Genomic DNA, 14,104 nt, shown 5'->3' with positions numbered 1-14,104 from the left:
CAATGTTCTGCACGCATAGATGAGCATCTTTACAGCAGAGGCTTATGTGTTACTCTCGGCTGTAAAACCTATAAAGACATAAAAACTATAAAAGGATGTTATATTTACAGACTTTCTATAGCGTAGTAAGAGCTCTAGTGTTTCTACACAGACATAACAATCCAGCAGGCAATGACCTCTGCTCATCTCTATGTACTATGCATGTGTCTAACTAACATATCTAACCAACATAGGCTTGGACAAAGGTTTTGTGCACCAACATATGTGAAACATACCGTAATATGTTGGGTGCCAGGGCACAGAGGCATAGTGGGCAATTTGCTTGCAGGCAAATTTGCTACATCCATAACAACAGGAGCCTGTAACTTTACCATAACTAGCGCTCCCGCAGACTTGAAGCCTTTCTTGCACAAAAAGCTGAGGAACTTTTGGCAATCTATCTTGGACACTGAAAGCTCGAATAAACTTCATTTAATGAAGCCATACCTACGAAATTGTCCTCCAGTATTAGAAGCGCAACAAACTGATGCCATGTTCTACCGAATGAGAATAGGCATACAGTACCTATTCTTACTTGCTGACTGGCGGTGACTGTAGTAGATGTGGCAAGAGGCTGACTGTTCTCCATGCCTTGGTGGAGTGTCGGCAACACACTCAATTCAAGGTATGTTGACAGCTGAGTGTGTTGAATTCAAGGCGACACACTCAGCTGTCTTCAGATCAATGGGCAATCACCGACACTGCTGCCAGCCAGACTGCACAAGCTCTCACATCTCTTCTCTGGAGGAGTAGGCCTGGCCAAAGGTTTTGTGCATCAAAACAAGATTGGTCCATTGAGCAAACCTGTCATTGCAAAACTACGTAGGCTGCTGTTTGCATTATGAAACAAGCTGTCGGAGGAGCTCAAGCACCTGGAACAGAGCAGCATCCTTGAACGCATGGACACTGCTGAGTAGATATCTCCCATCACGCTTGTGCAAAAAAAAAAAAAAAAAAGAAATGTTACAATATGTCTATATGTTGATTTATGAGAAGTCAACAAAGCAATTGTTGTAGATGGTTTTCCACTCCTGCACTCTAAACTTTTGCACCAGTTGGCAGGGGCAACAAGATTTTAGAAGCTGGATTTGAAAGCGGCATAACACCAGCTGGAGCTGACAATTGAAAGTCGTCAATTCACCACGTTCATCACACACGATGGTCTCATCAGATTCAAGCGCATTTGTTTTGGGCTCGCTTCAGTGCCAGCAGCCTTCCAGAAGATGATGTGTGCTATTCTGCAGGGATGCAGAGTTTTGTTACACTGATGATATCATCGTGTGGAGAAGAACGATCAGTGAGCATGACAAGAATTTAAAGAAGGTTCGGCGGCACATCTCTAATGCTGGGCTAAAGCTAAATGACAAGTGTGTGTGTTTGGCGTCGACCAGTTGACTTTCCTAGGGCATGTAGGGAGCAAGGAAGGCCTTACTCTTATTCATTCGAAGGTGAAAGCTATTGAATGCACACCCATGCCAAAGGACGTGATAGCACTTCGCTCATTCCTGGGACTTGCAGGGTATTACTCTCGTTTTGTGCCACATTATGCTGGGGTGGTGGAACCCATTGGGAGACCGCTACGTCAAGGGCAAGCATTCAACTGGAATGATGATGCACAAAGGAGCTTTGAGCAGGTCAAGCGCTCGTCGTTGTCGTGCGAAGTGATCCATCTGTTTGATCCACAGATTGCAGTGGTGGTAACAACAGGTGCTTCTGACGCAGGCCTAGGCACTGTCTTACAGCGGCCAGCTGGAGAACAGCTGCAGAAGATTGCTTTCGTGCCCAGATCACTTACAGCTGCAGAAAGGAAGTACTCTACCGGGGAGGAAGAGGCACTGGTGTGTTTCTTTGCCTGCAAACGCTAGCATGTGTACCTCTGGGAAAGACGATTTATTCTCAGGACTGACCACCAAGCACTTGTGACCCTGTTTTCATCAAGAGGCAGTGGGAGGAAGCCATTGTGTACCGCAAGATGGTCAGCCAGGTTGCTGTACTATAACTTCGACATTGTCTATCAAAGGGTGTGGCAATCAGAGTGTGGCAATGTCATGGCCAGACACATTGTTTAGGTTATCTACAATATCAGCCACATCACCTGATATAGAAGAGGATGTGATTTCATTTGTTTCATCTTGCATCACCAAAGAGCAGGTGCAAGTGGCAACAGTTGTAGATGAGACGCTACAGTTGATGGCCAAGTACATCAAAACAGGATGGCCACTCAAAAGGATGCCACCACAGAAGTTGATGCCATATTTCATCAGTTACAAGAACAACTTCACATTGTCGATGGCATGGTTTCGAGGGAGGACAGAGTAGTTGTGCCACGAGTGCTGATGGCTGATATATAGTTTCCTTGGCCCCTGAAGCGCGCACCCTGGCATCACAAGAATGAAACAAAGATTGCGAGACAAGTACTGGCGGCCAAATATGGACAGGTAGGTGGAAGACTCAGTATGAAGCTGCTATGTGCGTCCGTCTGCAGGTAAGTCAGCAAAGAGAGCCCTGGAAAAAGTTGGCTATGAACATTGTTGGACCACTGAACATGCCTGAAGAGAGTCCAAAGTTTATCATCACGTTGGTGGACTATTACACGAAATGGCCGGAAGTTTGCTTTTCAAACACACTTGCATCACAAGTCGTGGTTCTAGAAGAACAGTTTTTAGCCGAGAGGGCTACCCAGAAGAGCTTGTGGCTGAAAACGGACCACAGTTCAAGTCCAAGCTGTTTGAGAATGCTTTGGAAGAAAGGGGCATTAAGCACTGTGTTCCTTCAGTGTATTACCCCCAGGCTAATGGGTTAGTCAAACATTCTAACCGCAGCCTAAAAGATTTTATTCAGCGGTCAGTTTTGGAGCAACGACCTCTGAAGCTGGCTATCCTGGATTACTTGGCAGTTTATAGAGCTACACCACACACCACCACAAGTGTTTCCCCTGCAAAGCTCTTACATGGGCACCAGCCTAGAACCCGACTTGTTGGTATGCCATCAAGAGATGTCACGATGCAGCCTTCTGCAGAGATGCAACAGCTACATGAGCATGTACATGCGAAGCAGCGGTGCATGAAGGAGTACACAAACGTCAAGAGGAATGCGAAGGTGCCCAAAATTAAGGAGGGAGATGTTCGTGTTCGAAAACCAGGAGAGTGCACAGGGAGAATTGACATGTTCTCATCCACTGGAAGTCGTAAAGGTGAGCATTCAGGCTTCTAGATGGATGTTGCTGGAATATGTCTAAGCTGGCCATGGTACCAAAAGAGTGCCTTGTTAAAGACGGGCAGATATGCGAATCGCCAGCACGAGTTGGTCAAGTACCTTCTCTGGGGCGAACTCAAGTGGACGTACCTTCAGCCCAAGTGACACCCCAGCCCACTCCACGACTGCAGTGCATCAGAATCCGCAGCAGAAGCCGCCAGCCAAAGGGAATGTGATGCATCCTTACTGCCATCAGCTACCGATCCTGAGGATGCCCTTCGTGAAGGCCAAACTGGGGATGTTACAACTGGGCGAGAACTTAGCGTCACGAGCCTGAAGAAGGCCAGAACGTTTCTGAGACTATGACATATTGACCGTGTTGTGTACTAAGTGTAGATCAACTACCTTTGTTCTTTCTTTTAGAAGGGGATGATGTTGTGTTCTGTAAGCTGGAAGCAGCTCATTCTTGTGGCAACCTCTTTTAGTGCTCTTTTATGTTGGCAACTGTGTACTTATTCCATTGGATGATTAAAAAAGAGGGCAGTTCTATCATGCTCGTTGACAGGAGCAGTTCACCGTCCGTGTCTTCCTTTTCGCACCTTTTCCAGACGGCCCATTCTTCATGATACAACACACACAGACTTAATAAATGACTGGTCTTGAATATTCAGCAGACTTATACACCATTACAATTAAGTAACATAATATGCTTTTTAGTTGCCTCCAGCACCCTGCAATATTTATGGTAATGACCATGCTGACGGAGCCCCCCAACCTGTACATGAGAGGGCACAAAGTGTTGAATCCAAATTCGCAGGCTGCAGCTCTGCTCTACAGTAGATGTTCCTTGAATGTGTATTGCCTCTATGGGACTTTATGACATTTTTATCATGCCTGGTTTCAATTCGTTGTACCCAGATCTACAGCTACACCTACCACCTAGTTTACCCGCTCGCGAACATATCATGTGGCTCGGCATTGCATTCACTAAATCCTTCGAATAGAATCAATGACAGGCCAACCTGTGAATGCAGCTGAGACGAGATATCCACACGTTTATGCCGCCTTCTCACCCAGCAGTGCTGAGAGGCAAGTGATGTGCACTGGACAATTGTCCAGTATCCTACCACAAAGTTCTACGCCAGTGATTCTAAGGGAACTCCTCGCAAGACTATATTTGCGCTGCTCAAGTTCCTCTGTCTGCATTCAAGCTGTCGAGCAGGAGTGCAGGTAGACACATAAGCAAAGGGAAGTGCTCCGTATGGGTGCCGAGACAGCGTGGAAGGTAGCCTGTCAGTTTCCGTCTGTAAGCAAGATTTTGTCAAATATATTCAAACCTTAACTGAAGATTACCATGTCTGTAATTGGTGAGTTCACTGTTTTGCATTTACAATAAGGGAACTTTGAGACTTTTTATGGTGCATACACTTTCATGACACCACAGGCAAATACCAATGGGAAAAGGAGGGCACTCAGGAAGCTCAAGTTGACTACTAGCTAGCTTGATACAGCTTGAGCAGGCTAGAAGCAGCTTGAGCTACGTCAAGCTATAGTTTAGACATGTTCAAGATCCAGGGAAGCCTCAACGAAATGGGGGGGGGGGGGCAGGGGGGGCAACACGGTTAATTTTGTGAGCGGATGTTGCCAGCATGCTTCGGGAAAGGTGAAGGTATAGTGGCGTTGATAGGCTCTCTGGATAGTTGCGTTGATAATGCATATGAAACCTCTTGTAGCATAATCAGCACCACAAATGGAGCATGCTGAAACCGATTCTTCACAGATTTCCTACGCACGTTCTTAAGTGCACACCTTCGCCGGTTCAAATCTGGCACTACATTGATAGCATGCTGCGACTTGCAGCCCGCAAAGTGGGCGTGCAATTTTAAACGACCACACAGAGCAAATAAAAAATAACACGTATTTGGTTCAAAAAACATAGTTGTGCATTAAAGTTGTTTTAAAGTGAAAATATGTAAGCAATAGAAAAGATGAGACAACTTTACTTAAGTGCAGCCCCAGCAGTGAAGGTGGCGCCACATGCAACGGTGCCGCTTCGCGCTCTTTTTTGCAAATTTTGAAACTTTTGGCAGCGATGGCGGCGGTTCGTTCATTTTAAAGTGGAGCACTTCGGACCATGTTTGCAAGAGCGGCAGCAAGAACACCGCTTTATTTCTGTTCGGTAAGTGATTTTATTACATGATTAAAGGTTCCTACTTTGCTGGGAATCATGTTGCACGATTTGAACGGCATGAACGATGAACGGCATTAATGGCATAAACGTTCTGGATTGTCGCGTTCATGCAGTTATTGACGGAGGCTGTTTCAGATTGCAAGTTTTTTTAGGCTTGTTAGCAGCATTTTTTTTTCTTTTGCCTCTTTGCAACCTTGATATACTGGCTTTGAGGCTACGACGGGAGCTGTGTAATTCCGTTATCGACTCAATATGCGGTTGTGATTCTATATTCATCACAATGCATACACTGCATTAAAACATGATCGTATAAATAACACTCGCAGGCTGCTATTACAGACGAAAAATAAGCGAAAACACAAAAATATCGCATGAAATTTGCCTTAACCCCATTTACTGACCCCCCAAATCGGGAAAAAACTGCTAATGGCCCCAGATTTAGTTCATGGAAGTGTGTCCACTCCCCTATTGGGCACGAAGGCAATGCAAAAAATACCAACAGCAGGCAGTAAACAAGTGTGGTTGCCGAAGGCAATGGCTGCCTGCAGTTGAGGCCTCTTGTGCACAACGCTGACAGTAAAGAGCAGAAGTTTATGATACTGTTTCAAGGGATGCCACAATGGAGGAAAACAAAATTATCAGCAACTCGTAAACATACATATACAACATTTCATGAAAACTGAACTTTTAAAGTGGTTCAAAGATCTGACGGGCACTGCATGCCATTTTGAGTACAAAAGATATATCACCTTCACACATTAGCTAAATGAAACTTGCAATTTCAAGGTTAAGAAATTTAGTACTGAGTGGGTCATTTTAATGTTCCTCTGTAAAATGTGAAAAGCATATCCACAAATCATGGTGAACTTTAAATTACTTTTGCGTGTGATGTTTTTGTTGAATGAATATAACTTATTTAAAAAAAAATTTCTTTAAGTAAGATACCCTAACCGTCATTTGGCCTTTATTCTGTTTTTACTGAATGGTTTCTGTGCTAGGCTATCCCATGTGACTGTCAAGACAGCTACGGAAAACATGAGCAAGGTGGGAGATGGAAGTTCACGACGATGAGCAAAACGAGAACAAGGTGAAAGCCGGAGCCAACGTTTCAACAAGTGGACTTGAAAAAGACAAGTCAACTTGTCGGAATGTTGGCTCCGGCTTTTACCTTGCTTGCGTTGTGCTCATCATCAAGACAGCTGTGTTGTTTGCAGTGCTGTCACATGGTAGTGTGTAGTCAATATAGTCTGCACTTTTTTCCATTTTTGTCATTCTGAGCATATGAATCTTTTTTTCTTTCGGAGCACCTGTCATCACTCAGAGGTCGCACTTGAAATTCTGTGTAAGCTATCACTGTTCATATGACATTCTACCTTTCTGTCATATGACATTCTACCTTTCTAACTGCAAGAGGAAAACCTTGGATGAAGCGATTCATAGCTGTCATGGAATGTGAGCTTGAATTAAAGTGAAGTTAATTTGACTGCAGAGAGAAAGCAATGACAATAAATTTGAGACAAAAAACAAGGCTAAAGCATCCATTTTGTTTGTTAAATAGCGAGCTATTACATTTAAACTGTTTACTTTACATAAGCCAGTGCAGCTTAAGGCTATTTATAGCTAATGTGCTATTATTTTGCTATTCCAATTTAAGCAGTCGTTTGTGTTATCTGCATAAGCTGACCAATGTCTTCTAAATTTCAGAGGCGACTGGGAACGACCTAATGTGAGCTAATATACTGCCACACTCTCAAAACAATGACAGACTGGCTGACAACGGGGAACTCTGGAAATTTGGACCACTTGTGTTTAACATACACCTAAATCCAAGTACACGGGTGTTTTTGCATTTCGCCCCCATCAAAATGCGGCCACCGTGGCTGGGATGCTGTGATGCATTTTATAACCTTGACTACATCGAATTCTTAGTGTGTTTTGTGGCACACATGAAAGTGAGCTACGCTTGCATTTACTGGCGGGGAACCTCTAGCTTTGCAATTTAGTTATACATACAAGCCTGAACTCTAGCTTGCCAGATAGCAACGTTTAAATGCTGTCAGCATCAGGAAAGGGAATTTTAAGTTTTTTTTTTTCAGTAAGCAAATCGCCTTTCCCTTTTGAAATTTACCATATCCCATGTGAACTTGACATCAAAACAATAATGATAAGGTTGTTTGTCATTGTTTGTGCTGACGAGAGATTACTTAGTTATTTTTTAGAAGTATACTACAATATTTTTGTCTCGTTTTTGTACCAAGAATGGATAGCTATCAACTCAGTAATTATGCTATGGAGCCTGAATTACTTGTTTAATAATACAGAAATATTAGTTAATACATTACCTTTTAGTGTTACAGCTCAAAAGATGCGCAAAGTGTAGTGTGGCTTTGGATGTGAAACAGAAGTCTATTCATGTCACCTGTACTCGATGTGGTGGTCTCATGGTACCAGACACAACTGACGTATACACATACACTATGACTGCTGTGAAAATAGAGGTCATTCAACACTCGACAGGTTAACAGGTGGGAGAGTCCTTCTGCCTTAAAAAAAAAGTGTGCAGTTGGATGGGTCAATTTGACGGCTTTCAGTGACAAGGTCATTATATCACCCACAACTACTGCGTTGAGCCAACTGTCACGTGCTTGAGCTGCTTGTGACACCGCATGAATTCCAACTATGGTTTTGGTGATGTGAATAGTCTCTTGCTTAATGTATAAAATAGTGCTGCACTTGGAATACATCTTAAGCTAGCTGCATAAAATGAGATGTAATAATTATTTGTGCTACTCAAGGAATTGAGACTCCATGCCATAATCCGCCTTTTCCATGGCGCAACAGCGCATGCGCCCTGCCCTAACGGATTAGTCTCGAAACGCTTTGAGAGGGTCACTTGCGCGGCCGAGTGCTGGTAAGTCCCCCGGAAAAAAAAAAGTGCTGGGACGCGTGCTGCTGCAAACACTCGTGCCGTGTACCGCGTTGAAACTGTACTGGTAGCTTGACGTCGGTGCAGAAAACATGCATAGCGTAAGACTGCAACTCCACTTTAAAACAGAGAGCGGCCAGGGATTCTCCTGAGTTGTTCGGACTGCACTGTGAGCCAGGTAGTTGCCGCCTTTCGTTGATGGCTAGTAAATTTAACGAAAAACCCATGCATTAAACTTGGGCGACATTTAAATACATTGTGTTGCTGATGAAGCCTTCTTGCAGCATCAATCCTCACTTACAGGTGGTGGCAGCATGTGCCACCACCTGTACTTGTAACACTGGGCCGATACAGTCAAGGCGCCCATGCCAACCCGACTATTGTGAGTCACTGGAACAATTTTATCATACCAGGTTGACAACAACTGACGAGCACGAGTTGTACTGCGACGGGCTTTGTTGTTGACGGCACTGGCAAAATCAGTGTGCCGACCATCATTTGACCGAACCCCGTGCGATTAGCCGTCAAGCAGACAACACAATACAGACAGCGTCTTTGCCTGTATATATAATTAATCATGCTCAAAATGAGTCAGACATGCCTACCAAGTTGAAATGCACAAGGTTCAACCCTCTCAAGCCGTGCCCATGAAGGTTGAGCCAATGTTGATCCTGTTCAGCGAAGATTATGCCTGGTGCTGTCGAGTTCGTGCATCCGCTACCGGCGCACCTGAACTGGAATATAAGCAGTTAGGTCAAATGAAACTGCTTTTATAGTTCACTTCTGGCCTTCCCCACCACCCTCCCATCTTTTGTTCAAGACACGCTGCACTTCCTTCGAATTATTGACGGCATCAACGCCAACCAAATTCTTTCCGACCGCGCTATTCTAGTCACTTTGCATGTTTCTACCCTTTACACCAACATACCCATGAGTGAAGGAATTGAAGCCGTTTCTAAATCCCTCGTAATCAATCCCCAAGCTCACGCTCCTGAAGTTTATCTGTTGCTCCTTAAGTTAGTTCTCACGCTCAACTGTTTCGAATTCGAGTCTATTCACTACCTGCAAACTTTCAGCACTAGCATGGGTACACCATTCGCTTCCATGTATGTGAACATTTTCATGGGACAGCTTGAAGCAGACCTGTTGAAATTCTACCCTTTAAAACCCCACACCTATCTTCGTTACACTGACAACATATTTATAATATGGGAACATGGCACAAGCGTCCTAACCGACTTAATTAGCCATTTCAATCGCTTTCACCCGAGTATTAAATTTACTGCTCACCACTCTCCTAGTCAGATCAACTTCCTGGACACGACGGTCTACATAGAAAACGGAAAACTGAGAGCGACACTTTACTGGAAGCCTATGGATAGCCAGCAATATTTAGACTACAACAGTCATCACCCGCAACACTGCAAGCAAGGAATTTTTTTCGGACAAGCGAAACGAATAAGGAGAATCTGCAGTGAAGACCACGATTATATCCACCACCTAAATGACCTTAAAACAACGCTAGAAGAAAGAAACTATCCCCAAGTTGCTCTCAATGGAGCTTATAATGCCGTGTCAAGATTGGAGAGACAGTCAGAATTGGCAAAGAAACAGCCCACCCCAAAATCTGACAGACTACCAGCCTTCATAACAAAACATTCTAATGCACTCCCAAACATAAACAACGTCCTATGAAAATACCACACAATATTATCAAGTAACGTGTGTCTTAGAAAAGCGGTCCCAGATGTACCTAGGGTTACCTATCGCCGCAACAGGGACATTAAAGACATGTTAGTGCACGCAAAAGTCAGCCAACAGCATTCCCCCGTAATAAAAGCATGTTGTCGCCCCAGGTGCAAAACCTGCAGGCACCTCCAAAGTGACATCAAAATTAAAAGCACCGCAAATTGTTATACACATGAAGTCAAATCTAGCTTCACTTGTACAAATTCGGATGTGATTTATATGCTTGAGTGTTCCTTCTGTAAGAAACAATATATCGGTGAAACAGGACAATCAATGAATGTCAGATTAAACGGACATCGCGTGGACACAGCTAAAAAGCTTCCCAAAGCCGTTGCCGAGCATTTTAACCAACCAGGTCATAACTTTGATGAACTTAAAATCTACGTCTTACAGTCAAATTTCCATTCTGAATGAGAAAGAGAATACAGAGAACCATACCTTATCCATAAGTTCAAGACATTGCAACCAATAGGCATAAATCTTTCAAAGGGAGCTTTAGAATCTATTCGCTATGCTAAATTTCAAGCTCTAGACAACAACACTTAGTTTGGTTTCTTAGCATTGCTTTTTTAAAATTTTTTTCTTTCTTTTATTTTTTTCCAGCCGGCGTGTCAGATGCCGTTGACACGCCGGTTAACATGTGGGCGCTGACACGTGCTTTACAGACGGCCGGGTCACTGTCCTCGTGTACAATGCTCCTTTATTCTGAATTCGACACGCTGACACACCTTCGCTCATTGCCGCATCCACCCACCTTACACCCTCTCCCCTTTAGAAGAACCCCACCTAAATAGACTGTGGCGAGGAAAGCATGTCGCCTTGAAGAAGACAAGTCCACTTGTCGAAACGTTAGCTCCTGCTTTCACCTTGTTCTCGTTTTGCTCACTTCTGGCCTTAGCGATTTGAACTCAACTACACTTCAATTTGCACGTCGCATACACAATAAGCGGCACGCGGTGACACATCGCTGTGCCAACGTCTGCACGTCACCGTACCTGTAGGCTGTCGGTCGCATTCGCTACGTATATGGGTGGGTCTGCACGAGTTGCTTTGCCGACACATTTCTCAATTTCAGAGATGCACTCTTTGCCTCTGAGTCAAACGGAAAACAAGAGATGGTGCATTCGGTATACAGCAGCATAAATAACCGTCCTGTGAGCAATAGCATCCCTGCATTTTCGCGAGAAAACAACACGCCCTATAACTGAGCACTTATGCGAGCACAGTTTTCTCTAATAATCTTCTAAGGCACACATAAACTGTAAGCACGATGGAGTTAAAGAAAAGCAAAAATCAGTAATAAATTACTGGCCCTTAATATATGTATCTAGATCACAGTTGCCATTGTGTAAGTGGTTCGGTTGCTCATACTGACTCGTCTCAGGGTGGAACGACATGGCACATATGCGCAAATATGCTTTCCTACGTTTTCACAATATTTCTTATCAGCGATGCACCATTTCCACAATATTTGACGATAACAATGATCTGCGGCTGTAGATGTCAATGTAAACAAATGCACCGCTTTGATAAATCCGACGCAGAAGGCTGCGCTGGAAGACTTCTTGAATATACGAAATATATAAATACTGTGTAAAAGGAATACAAAAAGCGAGCTCCAAGTGCACAAATCAGCGACAAATTCCAAGGCAGCCATGAATTGGCATGCCTTTATCAGCCACACTGTTTGCAGAACAGCACCCTCAGGCCTGCTGACCCAGTAGTCGGTGAGTGCTACATGGCTTCCAGGAATGATTCGCTATCCACAAAATGCAAAATGCACGAAATGCAAAATGCACTTAACGTGGGCGCAGGTATACAAAAATCAACCAGCGAAAGCCCCGGGACCTTTCCAAAACGTTTTCAGCGGTGTGCGGCAGACAGCAGCACAGGAAAACGAAAAAGGTAGATTGTGGGGCCAGCAACTACTTAAGAAAGCACAAAAGTAGGAAACAAAGTTTTTATGTCAGTATTAATGAATTTCTCCTGGGTGCATTTATTGATTTTAAAAGAAAGTAATAATCTTGATACACACTTTGTTTTACACTATTTCTGTCTTGTTTTAACTCATGCAGAATACCAGAAACCTTTGTGCCCGCCAATCCCTGTGTAAGCAGCTGCATCTTTCCCTGAGGTAGCACAAAGAAGGAAGTTCCGTAGCTGTAATCTCATCGACTAACTTTCTGCATGGCAGTTCCAGTTGTCCATAGAAGATTGCAACAAATTATTCCAGGGTGAAAAGCAAGCCTTTCCGGTTTGCAGAACTGATGGGCTTCCTAATCAAGGCCTCTAATCTGGACTTCCGCCATTTTCTTGGAGGCGTGATGTAGGTACAACGCACACAAAATGGTGCTAATGACCCCATTTTGCTTTCATAACGTGATCAAAACTTGAAGTTTTGCCTAAGAAACTGAAATCAAGGTACTGAACCTAACATTCTTGCTAAAGCAAAACAGTTTTCCTCCTCAGTGAAAATAAAGCAGCTAGCTCAAAACGTACGATTATTCCATTTAAAACACTTCTTGCTTCTGTCGTCTGCTGCTTACAAGATGTTGTCTGCTTCACTATCTAGGATGCATGTCCCCGGGAAACGGAATGATGTTGTCATTTATTGGTGCCGAGATGCTTGTTTTCTACCTTGAGCCAACATACGCGACCTACAAGTGGTGATGAGCCCATGTTCTAGGCCGCGCTATCACTGTCTCGTGAAATGAAAGTTACTCAGCTGGACTTGGCTGGCTGAAAAATGGCCAAATATCACCGATAGCGTTGCGCGAGCCCGAGGTATCCACTTGCGCGATGCAAGAGCCGGCGCTGCCACCTCTTGTTCACTTCGCTGCTTACCCGCACTGCATGAGAAAACTTCAAGGCGCTGCCTTGCGTGAATTTTTTTTTATAAATTAAAAAGCCGCCTTTGTCACAACCTCTGATGTGAAGTCATTAATCTTGATTACAATACAAACACAGCAGTGAAAAGTGAAAAAAGTCGCAGAAGGTTTGTAATGTTGAGCCAATATTATTACAAATGAACGCGTTCTTTAAAAAAGTGATTGCCCAAAACACAAATGCCCCCCCCCCCCTCCCAAAAGCGATGCAGATACTATGAGCATGCATTATGAACAAAAGATTTTCATCGCCAGAAACTACGGGAAAAATGCGTCGATACTCATGCTTTGAACGCCATTGCATATGGATGCTCATTAGCATAATTGGCGCGGCTCGTTGCATCACAAATTATGGCAGAAAATATCTGCAATGGGGACCCAGTGCAACATCATGCAACGTCAAACTGACATTTACGAAACGGCCCTTACTGTGACGCTCCTCACGGGATATACCTTCAGCCAATCAGCAAGCTGACATGGCGGCTATCATGGACCACCACCACATTTTCGCAAAACTACAGATGCATTTCACGGGCTTCTACACGCTACCGCTCACTTTTTAAAGTGCTAAAGTAAGCAGCTGCCAAGGACCAGAAAAAAGTATTAGTCTGTAAGATTTGCAGATCCACATCATGTTTCATCATGTTGACGAAAACGAAAAATTGCATTTTGCAAAAGTTCCGTTTCCGGGTACAAACTTAAGACACATGACCTCTTCACAGCCAATCAGAGAGTCAAAAGTTCCGTTTCCGGGTACAAACTTAAGACACATGACCTCTTCACAGCCAATCAGAGAGTCAACATGTCGGATAAAGGTGGCCATGCAGCCGCCATGCGTGTTGAGAATAAATCCCCAGACTGCATAATTGAAGAGGCCCAGTGTTGCTGCCATTCATGCACAGTTTTAGGAAGCGACTATGCAGATAGAAAAATTATGCTTTAACAATTTCTACTCTCTTTTCAGGAAAACCACTGCACGTTTACACACTACGAATAGTAGGCTTTCTATTGCACTACAACATAGAAGGTCCTTGAAGAACGGTAGACTGCCCCTTTAAAAACTACTGCTGCCCTGTTTCCTAGAAGACCGAAAAGGGTGGGCATGCATGGTGGGCTTTC

Source organism: Dermacentor variabilis, unplaced genomic scaffold, assembly GCF_050947875.1.
Source record: "Dermacentor variabilis isolate Ectoservices unplaced genomic scaffold, ASM5094787v1 scaffold_15, whole genome shotgun sequence".
Classification (NCBI taxonomy): domain Eukaryota; kingdom Metazoa; phylum Arthropoda; class Arachnida; order Ixodida; family Ixodidae; genus Dermacentor; species Dermacentor variabilis.
The sequence above is the reverse complement of the archived record's forward strand: the minus strand, read 5'-3'. Positions refer to the sequence as shown.